At 41.7% G+C, this 17239-nt stretch overlaps 1 protein-coding gene and 1 long non-coding RNA gene across 3 annotated transcripts in view; one reads left to right on the forward strand and one right to left on the reverse strand.

The window, feature by feature from the left end:
- Positions 1 to 17239, forward strand: part of CLSTN2 (calsyntenin 2) — a 729802-nt gene that overhangs the window by 639781 nt on the left and 72782 nt on the right. The window lies entirely within an intron of this gene.
- On the reverse strand, positions 9213 to 15536 carry LOC147379200 (uncharacterized). Its single transcript, XR_015132523.1, has 3 exons — positions 15341 to 15536; positions 13704 to 13772; positions 9213 to 9947 (listed from the first exon to the last, which is right to left on the reverse strand). It is a non-coding gene; the product is annotated as an uncharacterized LOC147379200 (long non-coding RNA).

The raw sequence follows: 17239 nt of genomic DNA on the forward strand, positions 1-17239 counted from the left end.
ATTTTCTGGTTAGTTGGTGGTGAGGTAATTGGGAGTCAATATCATCGGGCTCCTAGTGTCAACTTGTCTGGGGTCCATGTGCTTATGGGCAACATACAGTTAACTTCTTCCACCTGGTGGAGGTTTCACTACCTGCAAAACATCTCAAAGGATATTTCTCACAATTATCTATGACTCTTGAGGAGGATCTAAAGGTCCTTGACTTTGTTTAATGGCTAAACTATTATTTTGTCTTGCTTGACTGTTTTCCTTTCTTTCTGCATTTTCTCATGTCTCTGATTAATTTTATTCTTTGGAACTCAAGGAAAGCCTAGAAGGCAAAAGTTTTTCTTAGATAAGAGGCAAGCAAGAGGCGGGGGTGGGGGGGGGGGGAGTTTGTTCCAGAAAGATCTCATAGGGTCCTGCTCAGTTATAATTCTCTTCTCTGCTGCGATCTCACCTGGCTTCTCCCACTCTTTTATTCCATCTTGAAGTAGAAGGCTATACCACTGGTAAATTTAAACAAATCAAAGATGCTAATTATCCTATACCTTCTCCCTCTGCTGGCAGACGTGGCTCCTCTCTGGCCTCTTTTCCCCAGATGAGCATCTGCTCAGTAATTCTTTTTGCTCCTGTGAAATCATTATTTGTGTCTTAGCCTGTACCTCTGCCCAGAGGCAACAAATGCATTTTCTGTTCAGTAGACATCCTGTAATACATATTTAAAATCAGTCTCATTTTACTGTTAAAAAGACAAAAACAATGTCAACATAATTACAAACGCTTAGTAAATCAAATCACCATTTCAGTAATAAGATGCTCAGGCCTTGGGGTGGTCCCAGTGGAAGCAGCTTTGACTCAGTCACCACACTGACTGTAACTTGCTCCTATCTTTTCTCTAGACTGCTTTGGGGATTAGGTACCAGGGAGAGGGGAGAGAGACTCCTCCTTGCCATCAAACCCAAGCATCTACATTTGTCGTATGAAAGGTATTTTTCTCTCTGTGTCATTTCCACAGTGTAGAAAATAAGAAATTGGCATAACTGAAACTTAATATAAAACAGCACATTCTAATGCTAACACCCTCATTTAGGAGACATAAGGCAGAGGCACTGATGACCACGAAATTGCTGTATAGTGAGAAGGAGAATTGGATTGAACATTATTTCTATTCTTACTTTGCTCCAGACACTTTCTTTTTTATTCTAACAAGAATCTTGCAATTTAGGCAAAACACCCAGGTTAAGGATGAAGAATGGGAGACATAATAGGTTGCTTTCCACATCTCTTATCTAGTAAATGTGCTCAGTCACTTCAGTCGTGTCCAACTCTTTGCAACCCCATGGGCTGCAGCCCACCAGGCTCCTCTGTCCATGGGGTTCTCCAGGTAAGAATACTGGAGTGGGTTGTCATGCCCTCCTCTAATAAATGGAAGAACCTTGAATATGACCTTAACACACATGTGCCAAGAGGGTAAAATGCACTGTTATTGACTTGGGAGGATTTACAACCTTAGTGAGTACACAGCATGAGAAGAATGAATCAATATCTGTGGTGATACCTAAGTGTTTAGAACAGGGCATGGATGTCCAGCGAGAAACAGATTCCAAGATCAGCTTATCAGGAATCACATTTTAGCATCTTTTGCAGTAAAGATCAGCTTTCTCCTGAGGTCCGCGGGTGAGAGTTCTGTTCAGCCAATAAAACAAGAAAAGCCAGTGAAGCTGACTCTTAGGGAATATCACTCCTCCAGGGATGTCCTGCAATGCAATAACCCTGGAGGTCCTAGGCAGTGAGATTAATTTGCCCTACCTTCCCTGCTTCCTCCCATTCTCCTATGAGTCATCTGTTTCCATCCTTAATGTCTAAACATGCAAATATTGCTGCACTTTCTGCTCACTAGTTTAGCTAAAGGAAGTGCCCTTTAATTATGCTTTTAAATAATGAACCTCCCCCATCACCTTGACAATTAGTGCATATTTAGAAGGAAGCAAGGCCTCATTATGAAACTGCTATTGCACCCCTTGGTTACTAGGAAGAAGGTACTGTTCTTTAGACAACATACATAGGAATCAAAAGACAAATAAGCCTTGTGATTGCATTAGCTTCTTGTAGCCCTTATGTGCAAGAATGGCAAACAGCCAATGTGTGAGGGAGAGAAGGAAAACTGGCATTTTTTGAGAGGCTGTTATGTGCCAATCCCTAAATACATTGATTTGCATACATTAAGTCTAATCTGCTCAGTTACTTTTGAAGCTATTTCTTAATTCAGTTTTTTAGATGTTGAAAATGAGGCTCTGAAAGATTAAGCAATTTGCCTAAGGTATCAGACCATGTCCACCGTTCTCCAAAAGAACATGGGTTATTTTCCATTATGTGTTTATCTTGTTGAGAACTATTTACATAGCTTGGCATAATGGGGTATCTGCCAAGTTTTCACCATATTTCTCCATCCATTGATCTCAGCAGACACTCACAGGAATAATTTGTTTCCATAAAATTCCAAGGAAAAGACAGTTTGGACAATATTATGTTTACACCTATCTGCATAGCTTTTAAAAATAAAACAATTTGTCATGATAAAGCAAGTTATTTCTACTATCTTACTGACCAATTACTTGTTCATCTTTTAAGACTATCTTTCAAGACTCAAGGATCACGTCCTTTATAAGACTTTTCTGTAATTCTCTCTCCCATAAAGAATTAGCCTTAACTCCATGAGGGCTCCAGAATTTTATCACACCATTCTTCACACTTCATTACACTTCTTTGTTTGTTGGTTCATTTCTTCCACAGTGCTGGGATATCATGTCTTATTCACCTTTTTAACTTTTAACATAGCATCTAACACAAATATGTGTCCAAAATATGCTTCTTAAATTTAAAAAGATGAGTCCTTATCTGAATGTCATAATTTGATTTTCTACACCATGATTCCCAAACACTGGTCCATAGACCTATAAGTACCAGTTGGGCTATATAAATATTATCTGAGGAACATTGAAAAAAAGCTTCCAAAAGCAAAACAAAACAAAACCAATATATCCTTTAACAGGTGAATAAATAAATAGCCTATTGTATATCCATACGTGGAATGCTGTTCAGCAATAAAAAGGAACAACATATTGACTTACACAACATAGATCGATTTCAAAAACATTATGCTAAGTGTTGAAAACTAGACAACAAAGACTAGATAGTCCATGACTTCATTTATATGAAATGTCCACAAAACACAGTTTTAAGATGGAAAACATTATAGATCACTGGTTGCTTGGGACTCAAAGTCAGAGGAGGAGTAAACTATAAATGAGCACAGTCATCTTTAGGTGACAGAAATGTTATAAAACTAGCTTGTGATGGTTGTTGCACAAGGTGAAAAGGCAGCCTTCAGAATGGGAGAAAATAATAGCAAATGAAGCAACTGACAAACAACTAATCTCAAAAATATACAAGCAACTCCTACAGCTCAACTCCAGAAAAATAAATGACCCAGTCAAAAAATGGGCCAAAGAACTAAATAGACATTTCTCCAAAGAAGACATACAGATGGCTAACAAACACATGAAAAGATGCTCAACATCACTCATTATCAGAGAAATGCAAATCAAAACCACTATGAGGTACCATTTCACGCCAGTCAGAATGGCTGCGATCCAAAAGTCTACAAGCAATAAATGCTGGAGAGGGTGTGGAGAAAAGGGAACCCTCTTACACTGTTGGTGGGAATGCAAACTAGTACAGCCACTATGGAGAACAGTGTGGAGATTCCTTAAAAAACTGGAAATAGAACTGCCTTATGATCCAGCAATCCCACTGCTGGGCATACACACTGAGGAAACCAGAAGGGAAAGAGACACGTGTACCCCAGTGTTCATCGCAGCACTGTTTATAATAGCCAAGACATGGAAGCAACCTAGATGTCCATCAGCAGATGAATGGATAAGAAAGCTGTGGTACATATGCACAATGGAGTATTACTCAGCCATTACAAAGAATACATTTGAATCAGTTCTAATGAGGTGGATGAAACTGGAGCCTATTATACAGAGTGAAGAAAGCCAGAAAGAAAAACACCAATACAGTATACTAACACATATATATGGAATTTAGAAAGATGGTAACAATAACCCGGTGTACGAGACAGCAAAAGAGACACTGATGTATAGAACAGTCTTATGGACTCTGTGGGAGAGGGAGAGGGTGGGAAGATTTAGGAGAATGGCATTGAAACATGTATAATATCATGTGTGAAATGAGTCACCAGTCCAGGTTCAATGCACGATACTGGATGCTTGGGGCTGGTGTACTGGGACGACCCAGAGGGATGGTATGGGGAGGGAGGAAGGAGGAGGGTTCAGGATGGGGAACACATGTATACATGTGGCAGATTCATTTTGATATTTGGCAAAACTAATACAATTTGTAAAGTTTAAAAATTAAATTAAATTAAAAAAAAAAACATATCTCTCCCATCAAAAAAAAAAATTATTGAATTGTACAATTACAATGAATGAATTGAATTATGTATAAGATAGCTTTTATCTATGAAGCTATTTAATAAAATTATTAAAAGTAAGAATTTTAAAAGTGAAGAAGAATGAAAAGAAGGAAGGAAGGAACTAAGAAAGCAAACCACAGTTCTTTGAGCTTGAGGTGTCATAAGATGAAGTTCATCAATTCCAGAATTCCTGGAAATTTAGGGAGTTAACACCAGAAAGGCTTTGGTGATTCAGATGGTAAGAATCCGCCTGCTGTGCAGGAGACCCAGGTTCAATCCCTGGGTCAGGAATATCCCTTGGAGAAGACCATGGCAACCCACCCCAGTATTCTTGCCTGGAGAATCCCAACAGAGGAGCCTGGGGGGCTCCAGTCTATAGGGTCGCAAAGAGTCAGACATGATGGAGTGAGTAAGCATACATACAGCATGCTGCTACTGCTGCTAAGTCTCTTCAGTCGTGTCCGACTCTGTGCGACCCCATAGACGGCAGCCCACCAAGCTTTCCCGTCCATGGGATTCTCCAGGCAAGAATACTGGAGTGGGCTGCCATTTCCTTCTCCAATGCATGAAAGTGAAAAGTAAAAGTGAAGTCGCTCAGTCATGTCTGACTCTTCACGACCCCATGGACTGCAGCCTACCAGGCTCCTCCATCCATGGGATTTTCCCGGCAAGAGTACTGGAGTGGGGTGCCATTGCCATACATAACACCAGAAAAGAGGGATATATAGGAAGAGATCTCAACTCTGAAAGCAAACCTACTTTAGATCCTTGACTGACCCCTGGACTGTGGACATACAGAAGAGACTTTGGAAACCCAGTGAAAAGAGATAGCACGAAAGATGAAAACAATGATCAGAGATTTTAGTTACCATCTATTTCAAATGAGACAAATTTTAGAATTCCTCCAAGTTATAAGGGCTAAATAAACACTTTGAGTTTTATAATAAAATGACAGGATAAACATATATTAGAAGTAAAGTTCATATGTCAGGATGTTCAAGATTAAGAGTAAACCTAAACACTAATAGCCTTATATAGTATAAAATCAAAGTCTACAGGTACAAAGTGATCTTTAAATAATTTAATAAAAATCAACAGTCTCAGAGAAAGATAAAAAGAATCCAGAGTTTCTACTATGTACAATTCTCAGTTCCCAGTATGAGAGACAAATTATTAGACATGTGAGGAGACAGGAAAAAATGTGACCTAAGGTTCAGAGTTGGAAAAGACCCTGATGCTGGGAAAGATTGAAAGAGGAAGAAGAAGGGGACGACAGAGGATGAGATGGCAGGATGGCATCACGGACTCGGTGGACATGAGTCTGAGCAGGCTCTGGGAGTGGTGATGGACAGGGAAGCCTGGCATGCCCCAGTCCATGAGGTCGCAAAGAGTCAGACACGACGGGGTGACTGAACTGACTGACTGAAGATTCAGAGTAAAATCATTCAGAAGAAACTGTTCCTGAGATGACACAGATATGGGAATTTTCAGAAAGCAAGCTTAATGCAGCTATTTTTAATTGTTTTAAAGTTTTAAAGTAAGTATTGTCACAATGAATGAATAGTTAGGGAATATCAGCGATGAAATGGGAATTATGTGTACATGTAAATCTAAAGTGGAAAATACGATATCTAAAATGAAAAAAAGGATTTAGTGGCAGATTGGACATATAAGAGTCAGTAAACTGGAAGAGAGATCAAAGGCAGTGGTACAATATGAAGAGAGAAGGAGAGAGGAGATAGATTTTTTAAAATCTGGAGTCAGTGAAGGGGAAGGGCAAGAGAAGAAAAAAGGAGCAGAGAACAGAGAAAAGTCTCAAAAGGACCAAAGGACAAAAATAAGTGAATGGAGCATAAAAGAATTAACTGAAAACATAATGGTTGAAAAGTTTTCCAAACTTGGTACAAAACATCATTTTAAAATTTAAATAAGGTAAGCATGCTCCAAACTGGATAAATACAAAGAAGACCACATCTAAACACATTATCCTCAACAAGTTGAAAACCCAAAATAAAGACAAAATTTTGAAAGCACTCAGAGAAAGAGAAAACAAAAAAACAAAAAAAAACTTTTTTTTTCCATGTGGGAGAACACTAATATGAATTACAGCTGACATTTCACTAGAAATGATGGAAACCAAAAGACGATGGGATGACAAAATCTTCAAGAAAGAAAGGCAGTGGTGTCAGATGGAAAAACAAATCTATAGGAAGGAAAGAAGAGAACTGGAAATGGTAATATGTGAGTGAACATAAAAGACTATCTTTACTTCTCTCCTAATTTATTTAAATGACAACTTTTACTGCAACAGTTACAAGTTGGCTGTGGGCATAAAATGTACATAGATTTAAAATACATAAATGCAGCAGACCAAATGATGCGTGTGGGAAATGGAGTTATACTGTTGCACGCTTCTTACATTTTATGTAAAGTAGTTTAATGTTAGCTTTAAGTATTCTATGATAAGCTAACGATGCATGTGAAAGAAGGCCTACTTTAGAGTAGAGACCATGAAATTAAAGGGATGCTCTAAAAAAAAAAAAAAAAAAAGACTCAGAATGTAGTAGATTTCTTAAAACAGACAAAATTGGGTGATGGTGGTGACAATGGAAAAGAACCATTGGTGTGCATGGGTCACAAAAGGAGTGGAAAAATTGAGCCTGGGATTTTTAAATAATGCTTAAAAAGAGTGCTCAAGGGGTAGTATGAATGATGAAGGAGGGCCTGATTTTACCTCCCAATCTTTAATTGGAATTGGCCACAATATTTAAGAATATATGGTTGTCTGTTTGCCATGAAACAGAGTTGTCATGTTTTAGAGGGCCTAGCGAGAAAATTCTGAGGTTTGGGTTTCAGAAAATAAGCAAGAAAAGCAACAGGTATAAGTTTAAGGGATTTGGAAAATGGCCTAGAAGTGTAGGAATAGAAAGAAAGGTGGAATTTGCTGCTTTTATGGCTGCAAGCAGCTGTGTCAACCTTGTCCCTTTGTGTATCAGTCATGGGGTTTTTTCCCCTATATTTTGATGCCTTGACCTTTGGGGGCTTTTTGAACCCATGAAGGAAGTGCCCCTCTCAGAGCTAGTTTATTTCTGGAGATAGTAAATGACTTGTCTGCCAGCACTCCTTTGTTATAAAAGGTGTGCTGAGTTCCTACCCCACCTGCCTCCTTTGATTGGACTTCTGCAGACCAGGACACTATATGCCTGCCCTAAAGCATTCCAGAACCAAGTACTGGACAACTAGGGACCACACTTGTAGCCTAGAGCCCATTGGAATTATTCAGCTAATTTCTCCTCTCACCCCCTCTGCCTCCTGAGCAACCCTAGTGCTGCCCTCCTGTGTAGCCCTTCATGGTATGCCATGTCTCCTGTTTCTAGGGATCTATGAGTATAAAAACTTCTTTCATAGGTGTATCTTACCATACCTGATTAAAACGAACCTTAGGTTCCGTTTACACCCATGGCTGATTCATGTCAAGTATGGCAAAAACCACCACAGTATTGTAAAGTAATTAGCCTCCAATTAAAATATATTAATTAATTAAAAAAAAATTGCGTACCATAGAGGCCTTGAGGACTGTGTGTGTCATCCGATAATCAGCATACCCAAGATGGAATAAGTGTCCTTTCCCTTTTAAAACATAAGCATCACTCTTTATTTAAATAAAGAATAAGTGAAGAGGGCTACAAAAGCAATGATTTTAGCCATAAATTAGAGGTTAAAGGGGGAAATTATAAATAGTATTTACAAATTAAGGTATTCACAAAGGTCTCAGAAATAATCCCTCATTTACATCAGGAGTCTCCCATATTTACTTGGCATTTCCTTAAATCCTCATCTCTCACCTCCAGACCTTGTGGCCATTTTGTCTTCAAAAGCCAAACTAGCCTCTATGAACAGTCCAATGGAGGCTCTGGAGTCAATTTCCTTATCATCTTCTAGGCTAAATCAAGGTACAAACATGTTATGACCCTCCCTCATCTTTATCAGAGGGGATAAATTATTCTTCCTAAAAACACTGTCCTGATTTCATTGTCCAAGACGAAAACAGGACAGTGCTGGAGCCACCACGGTGCTTGACCCTGTGGATCATTGTCTTCTTCTTTTTAGTGGGTAGGTGGTAACTTCTCATGTGCTCATGGGGAGGAGAACTTTTCCTATCCCATGCTGCTGCTGCTGCTGCTGCTAGGTCGCTTCAGTCGTGTCCGACTCTGTACAACCCCACAGACGGCAGCCCACCAGGCTCCCCCATCCCTGGGATTCTCCAGGCAAGAACACTGGAGTGGGTTGCCATTTCCTTCTCCAATGCATGAAAGTGAAAACTGAAGTCTAATATCTGCCTTCTTGACATTACATGAAATGTTAGACACTGAGTACCCCTTATCATTCTATTTAGGTTTCCCAGGAAACAGAGCTTTGTATCAGCTTTGTAATGTGGTCTGCTTCTATTAGAAGGGTCACACACCCTTCCATCAAACAACCTTCTCAAAAGGTTCCATTACCATCACAAATATAAGGGGACAGTGAGGCTTTGGCTATGGGGTCACAAAGCAAAGAGAACCTCTTATAACTATTATTTAGACTCAAATAAAAAAAGAACTCATAAATAGTGCATACATGAGAATTGAGACATCAATGACTTAAAGATATCATTCACTTATTTTTATATCTGTAAACATATGAATAAAATGAGCCTTACAAGCCAAGAGTGAAAAATATACCTTCAGGTTTATTCCAGAATACTAAAAATATCCCTCTGCCATATCTGGCCAAAATATGTCACAATGGGAACTAAAAATAAAATAAGGAAGGAAAGATTCTTTCATGGGCCAAGTGCAAAGCTTGACTGCCTGTACTCGGCCCCATGAATTTAGGTTTATTCAATCACTCATTTATAACAAATTTAAATTGAGATTAAATTTTCAAATGAACATACAAAATATTTCAGGGGCAAATGCTCATGAAGGAACCGTGGAAAGCAGGCAGGCTTTGGAGTCTATCAGATTTGAGTTTGTGGTTGAGCTCTGCTCTTATTAGCTGTGAGATCTGGATGAGGCACTTCACCACTCTGAGCCTTAGTTTCCTCATCTGTGAAATAAGGTTAGTTGTAAACACCTCGAGGTTGTTTGTGAAGATTAAATGATATAATGACTGTAAAGGAAAGTCAATGAAGGAGTGGCAGCAGAACATTCAGATCAGATCCATGTAAGTGTGGTATAGGGCCAGCACTGCCATAATATATAATCACATGGATAAATAATTAGGCAGATAGATGCAAGCATGTTAAGCTATGTCTGATTCTTTTTTGACCCCATGGACTGTAGCCCACCGGACTCCTCTGTCCATAGGATTTCCCAGGCAAGAATACTGGAGTGGGTTGGATGTCCTTCTCTGGAGGGTCTTCCCAATCCAGGGATCAAACCCACATCTTCTGCACAGGCAGGCAGGTCTTTTACCACTGAGTAACCTGGGAAGGGAGATAGATAGATAGATAGATAAATGGATGATAAATGATGATGATGTAGAATAAGCACTCTCCTACTTCTAAATACATAAGCATTTAACACATGCTGTCTTAGCAGCTTCTTCATGCCAGGCACTGTCTGGTGAAAACTTTGATAGGTCTCTGCTCTCATTATCCAGATTATGGTCTTAGCATATCATTTGTGATGAAAGAAACTAGCTTTTCTTGAAGAAATAGCTAATTCCAGGCTTGGGGCAGAAAATGAACAATACAAATCTGGATCCAGTTGCCTGTTTACAGGAAATACTGGGACAGAGCTGAATGTGAGTGCTGATGCTGCTGCTGCTAAGTCACTTCAGTTGTGTCCGACTGTGTATGACCCCACAGACGGCAGCCCACCAGGTTCCCCCATCCCTGTGATTCTCCAGGCAAGAACACTGGAGTGGGTTGCCATCTCCTTCTCCAATACATGAAAGTGAAAAGTGAAAGTGAAGTCGCTCAGTCGTGTCTGACCCTCAGCAACCCCATGGACTGCAGCCCACAAGGCTCCTCCATCCGTGGGATTTTCCAGGCAAGAGTACTGGAGTGGGGTGCCATTGCCTTCTCCAGAATGTGAGTGCACAGTTAATGAAATCCAGACTGGGAAACTTGACAGGTCAATGTCCTGTGTTCTTTTGTTTTTTTGGGGGGGTGACTTTTTAAAAATGTATTTATTTTAATTGGGGGCTACTTACTTTACAATATTGTGGTTTTGGCCATACATAGGCATGAATCAGCCGTGGGGGCACGTGTCCCCCAATCCTGAACCCCCCTCCCACCTCCCTCCCCACCCCATCCCTCTGGGTTGTCCCAGGGCACCAGCTTTGAGTGCCCTGCTTCATGCATTGAACTTGCACTGATGATCTATTTTACATATGGTAATATATATGTTTCAGTGCTATTCTCTCAAGTTGTCCCACCCTCGCCTTCTCCCACATAGTCCAAAAGTCTGTTCTTTACATCTGTGTCTGTTTTGCTCTCTTGCATATAGGGTCATTGTTACTGTCTTTCTAAATTCCATATATATGCATTAAAATGCTGTATTGGTGTTTCTCTTTCTGACTTACTTCACTCTGTCTAATAGGCTCCAGTTTCATCCATCTCATTGGCACTGACTCAAATGCATTCTTTTTTATAGCTGAGTGATATTCCATTGTGTATATGTACCACAACCTCCTCACCCATTCGACTGCTGATGGACACCTAGATTGCTTCCATGTCCTCGCTATTGTAAACAGTGCTGCGATGAACGTGGGGTTCATGTGTCTGTTTCAATTCTGGTTTCCTTGGTGTGTATGCCCAGCAGTGGGATTGCTGGGTCGTATGGCAGTTTTATTTCAATTTTTTTAAGGAATCTTCACAGTGTTCTCCACAGTGGCTGTACTAGTTTGCACTCCCACCAACAGTGTAAGAGGGTTCCCTTTTCTCCACACCCTCTCCAGCTTTTATTGCTTGTAGACTTTGTAATGGCAGCCATTCTGACTGGTGTGAGGTGGTGGTTTTGATTTGCATTTCTCTGATAATGAATGATGTTGAATATCTTTTCATGTGTTTGTTAGCCATCTGTATGTGTTCTTTGGAGAAAAGTCTGTTTAGTTCTTTGGCCCACTTTTTGATTGTGTCATTTATTTTTCCGGTATTGAGCTGCATGAGCTGCTTGTATATTTTGGAGATTAATTCTTTGTCAGTTGTTTCATTTACTATTATTTTCTCCCATACTGAAAGCTGCCTTTTCACTTTGCTTATAGTTTCCTTCATTGTGCAAAAGCCTTTAAGTTTAATTAGGCTCCATTTGTTTATTTTTATTTTTATTTCTAATACTCTAGGAGGTGGTCATAGAGGATCTTGCTTTGATTTATGTCAGAGAGTGTTTTGCCTATGTTTTCCTCTAAGAGCTTTATAGTTTCTTGTCTTACATTTAGATCTTTAATCCATTCTGAGTTTATTTTTGTGTATGGTGTTAGAAAGTGTTATAATTTTATTCTTTTACAGGTGGTTGATCAGTTTTCCCAGCACCACTTGTTAAAGAGATTGTTTTTTTCTCCACTGTATATTTTTGCCTCCTTTGTCAAATGTCCTACTTTCTTCAGCAGATACATTCTGAAGAAAAGAACAATAGAGGAGGAATCTTTAGATTAAAAAAAACTTTAAAAGCATAACAAATTAGTTTTTTAATGGGAAAAACTAAACCATGGTATCTAGGGATATAAATTTGAATGATAATGTGTGTGCCACCATGCATGCTAATTTGCTCAGTTGTGTCCAACTCTTTGCAATCCTATAGACTGTAGCCCACCAGGCTTTTCTGTCCATGGAATTCTCCAGGCAAGAATACTGGAGTGGGTTGCCATGCCCTGCTCCAAGGGATCTTCCTAACCCAGGGATCCAACCTGAATTTCTTACGTCTCTTGCATTGGCAGGTAGGTTCTTTACCACTAGCACCATCTAGGAAGCCCTACGTGAATGATAATACTGTGTGAGTAAAGACTTTAAAAGTCAGGACACCATACTCTTGAGAGGAGGAAGGGGATTCTGACAGGTGGGATCTACTAGTCAGAAGGGATCACCAGAATGGTGAGCTTTGGGGAGATTGTAACTGGTAAAGTTCTTTCTCAGCCTAAACAGTGGCTGGAAGGATGTTTGCTCAATAATGTAAATAGTTCAGTAGGTTCTACACTTGATCTATGTGGCTCTTGGCATCTTATTTCAAGTTATAGTAAAAACGTATTTAGGAGCTTCCCTAGTGGTCCAGCGGAGAAGGCAGTGGCACCCCACTCCAGTACTCTTGCCTGGAAAATCCCATGGACAGAGGAGCCTGGTAGGCTGCAGTCCATGGGGTCGCGAAGAGTCGGATACGACTGAGTGACTTCACTTTCACTTTTCCCTTTCATGCATTGGAGAAGGAAATGGCAACCCACTCCAGTGTTCTTGCCTGGAGAATCCCAGGGACGGGGGAGCCTGGTGGGCTGCCATCCATTGGGTCGCACAGAGTCGGACACAACTGAAGCAACTTAGCAGCAGCAGCTAGTGGTCCGGTGGTTAAGACTCTGCACTTTTAATGCAGGGGGTATGGATTCGATCCTGGTCGGGAAACTAAGATCTCACATGCTACACAACTAGGCCCCCCAAATTTTTAAAAACAGATTTTAAAGGTAACTTAGGATGCAGCATGTGTTGGGGCAGGGCTGCTGTGTACTGGAGACTCTGCCATGTGCTCTGGCAATGAGGGGAGCTCTAGCCTGGCCCTGAAGGAGGTTAGAGTTGAGTGAGAGAGAAGGTAGTTGGATTACCATGATCAGAGCTAGGAGAGAGGGAGAGGTGGACAGGGAGGGGCGCCTAGCCAGCCCCAAGGGGCAGCTGAGGCTTGTCAGGAACAGCAAGGACAGGACCTAACAACTGTGAATCCCGACCACACACTGGTCCAGTGTGTGCACACAAGGCGATGGTGAGTCTGTCTTGGCTCTAAAGGAGCTTGAGTATGGTCTTACTGTGGTGATGTGGGCAGACAGTCTACTCACAGACAGGGAACCCTGCCCTGAAATTCACACCACTTCTCCTCTGTCTCGTTAATTCCTGCCAGACATTATTGCCCCATTACTCAGATGGCAGGTAACTGAGGGTTAGACAAGATATAGAACAATTTGCCCTCGATCAACTGGTCAATGACTAGAAGGGCTGAGAGTTGAACCCAAACCTACACTCTTGAACCAATGACATTACCAGGGAAGGCTGAGACAGGTTCCCTGACAGGTCCAGCTGGTGTGTCTGTGGGAGTAGGCTGACCAGGACCTAAAGGGGTTGGCAACAGAAAAGCACAAATGATAAAAGTGAAAAAAGTCATCGTTACCAAGTAAAAGTTACCAAGTAAAACAACAAAGTAATACAACTTTAGCACCAAGCACAATCAGGGTACATTACGTGTGTGCCGACAGGGCACCTATGAATCGGTGCAAGCTTCCCAGGGTTATCCTGGGGCCTCAGCCACCTTCCCAGGTGACAGATGACATTTTACCATTCAAATACCCATGGCAGAAGAAGGACAGATGTGTGTACACTATACTTCGAGAAAATATATAGCCACAGAAGAAATCATATAGGAGCAAGAATGTAATTTTTGAACGGGAAATCTCAAGTTCACATCGTACCATGGCCACTCTCTAGCAGTGGGAACTTAGGAATGTTACTTAATCCCTTCAAGTCCCCATGTCCTCATCTTAAATGTGGGTTAATGAGCATTAGCTGTGTGCATATAAAGCACCTGATTCATGCTGGATGGTAATAAATTACATTGCTTGATCTTTGTCCTTGTTTTTACTTGGTCTTGTCCATCCTAGAGATCAAAGTCTTGGCTTAGCCAGCTTGAATCTGTTCTGGAGAATTCTAGAATTCTGGACTTAATAGAAACAAGAAGTCATGCCCTCTGGTGTACCTGGCAAGTGGATGAGCCTGGCTGAAGTGCACAGATTTCTGAACCTGATTTTCTGGGCTTGAATCTGTGCTCTTCCATATGTAAAGTTGAGAAAGTAAGTTCACTGTATCTCCATTTCCCAATTTCACCCCATAGGATTGGGAGGATTAAACATGGTAATACAGTGCATTGTACGCTCTGTAGGTTTCTGACTCCAGGCTTCCTGCATCCCTATCAATCTGACTGGCACCTTCCCTGGGCATCACTGGCTCCTCTGGGGCTTCTCAACTCCTGTTTCCATAGCAGAGGTTCTGACTTTGCTAAGCAGTGACTCAGTGAAGGCTGAAGACATGAAAGACTTGAGTCTTTGCTTCCTTCTATTGCTCAGCCCATTGGACAAGCATGGAAGCCTAGGTCTCTACTCTGTGGATCCGGGGGCCTCCACACCAATCACTTCTTCTCTGTGCGTGTTTACAGCCCCATTGAGGTGGGAAAGGGAAGGGAATGGCAACCCACTCCAGTATTCTTGCCTGGAGAATTTCATGGACAGAGGAGCCTGACCTGCTACAGACCATGGGGTCACAATGAATCGGACACCACTGAGCAACTAACAGTAACTAACTAACATGAAGGAAGGATACCTTCCTACTGGAGGCAGGGCTGTTCCTACTGGAACGCCACTTGGGGCCTGTGTGTCAGACACCCATTGCCAGAAAAAAAAAAAAAAAAACCCGTTAATAGGCATCACTGAAGAATCACTTGCCCCCAGAGTAGGGGCTCCACTGACTTTCATTCTAGAACCCTAAGCCTGAGCCACAGAGAAGGCTTTTATCCAGTCTGCCTGAACTGCCCTGGACCACTTCAGAATGTGACCCATCCCCTGGGAGTATGTTCTGAACAGACAGGATTCTGTGGCTCACCACCTTTCAGCTATGGGCAGTCTGCTCACCTGGCAGTGTCGTAGGCTGAACGCTGACCCCATCATCGGCTCAGTCACCATGTGCAGACCCCACACCTTGCAAAGGTCCCACAGACCAGCCCCACACCTTGCAAAGGTCCCACAGACCAGCCTTCCTGGCTGTGATGTCAGGGCAGGTTCACATGTGGTCAATTAAAGAAGCCTAGGAGGCTTCCTCATTACACTTTATTACTGGAGACTGCTCCATTTCTGCATTTCATCTAACAGCTGCTTATCTAGGGAGAGAGAGGCTGAACATTTAAAGGCTGTTCATTTAGTAAGATTTTAGCATAGTTTCAATCCCCTGCAAGTCATTTGTCTCTAACAGATTTCGGGCTTTTTATCCTGGGAGGAAGCCACGATTGGTCACTTAAAATCTTGGAAAACATATTTTACATCACAAGCATAGTCATGTTAATTTGTCTTCCCATGTCTCCATGTGGCTCACCCGCCCACCCCCACCCCCGCTGCCCCCAGCCTTTTGTCCACTTGGCTACTTCGCTTTGACGATTTTTCTAAAGACGTTGCAGGGGCTGCAGCACCACTGTCTGACCTATACATGTTTCCTGAGCCCACTTCACCCTTGCCCTGAATGCTGGTGTGGTTCATATACCACTGGTATACAGGGAAGCTGGGCTTCCCTGGTGGCTCAGATGGTTAAGAATCTGCCTGCAATGCAGGAGACCTAGGTCCAATCCCTTAGTTGGGATGATCCCCTAAAGAAACGGCAACCCACTCCAGTATTCTTGCCTGGAGAATTTCATGGACAGAGGATTCTGATGGGCTAAAGTCCATGGGGTTGCAAAGAGTCAGACACGACTGAGCAACTAACACAAACAGGAAAGCTAGTCATACCCAACCCATAAGAGCACTTATATGTTCATGGGGATCAAATCACTTAATTTGGGCGATATTAGTCTATCAACAGTGGCTTTAAGGGAGAGAAATTAGAAATACATGTGTGGATTTTTTTTTAATTTTTTGCCCATTTATTTTAATGTGTAAGAGGAAAAGTGTAACTTTTATATTACAGCCATGATTTCAGAGCTATGAAATGATATTAAATTACTTTTTAAGTCAGTTATTTAAGTAAAAGTGAGTTGACTTAAGGGGCTTCCCTCATAGGTTACTTAATAAAGAATCTGCCTGCAATCCAGGAGACCTGGGTTCAATCATTGGGTCGGGAAGATTCCCCTGGAAAAGGAAATGGCAAGCCACTTCAGTATTCTTGCCTGAAGAATACCATGGAGAGAGGAGCCTGACAGGCTACAGTCCATGGGGTCGCAAGAGTTGCACATGACTTAGCAACTAAACCACTACCACCACCACCACAAGTTGACTTAAAGAAAAAATATTAGGGAAATGATGGTAGAAAGGTATGTGAATTTGCACGTTTACTTAACAAATACTTCCTATGAGCACCTAGTATGTGGCACGAGTTGCTCTGGTCCCTGAGAATGCACAGTGAGCCAAGCAGACAGAAATTCTGAGGCTTCAAAACACCCAAGCAAGCACTGCACCAAGGTTCTCTGAATGGCCAGTAAATGCTTTAAAAAGGGCTTAACTTTATTAGACATCAGATCAGATCAGATCAGTCGCTCAGTCGTGTGCGACTCTTTGCAACCACATGAATCGCAGCACACCAGGCCTCCCCGTCCATTACCAACTCCCGAAGTTCACTGATACTCATGTCCATCAAGTCAGTGATGCCATCCAGCCATCTCATCCTCTGTCGTCCCCTTCTCCTCTTGCCCCCAATCCCTCCCAGCATCAGAGTCTTTTCCAATGAGTCAACTCTTCGCATGAGGTGGCCAAAGTACTGGAGTTTCAGCTTTAGCATCATTCCTTCCAAAGAAATCCCAGGGCTGATCTCCTTCAGAATGGACTGGT

The sequence above is a fragment of the Bos grunniens genome, chromosome 1, assembly GCF_055505025.1.
Source record: "Bos grunniens cultivar Pamir isolate PY7600 chromosome 1, Bosgru_T2T1.0, whole genome shotgun sequence".
Lineage (NCBI taxonomy): Eukaryota > Metazoa > Chordata > Mammalia > Artiodactyla > Bovidae > Bos > Bos grunniens.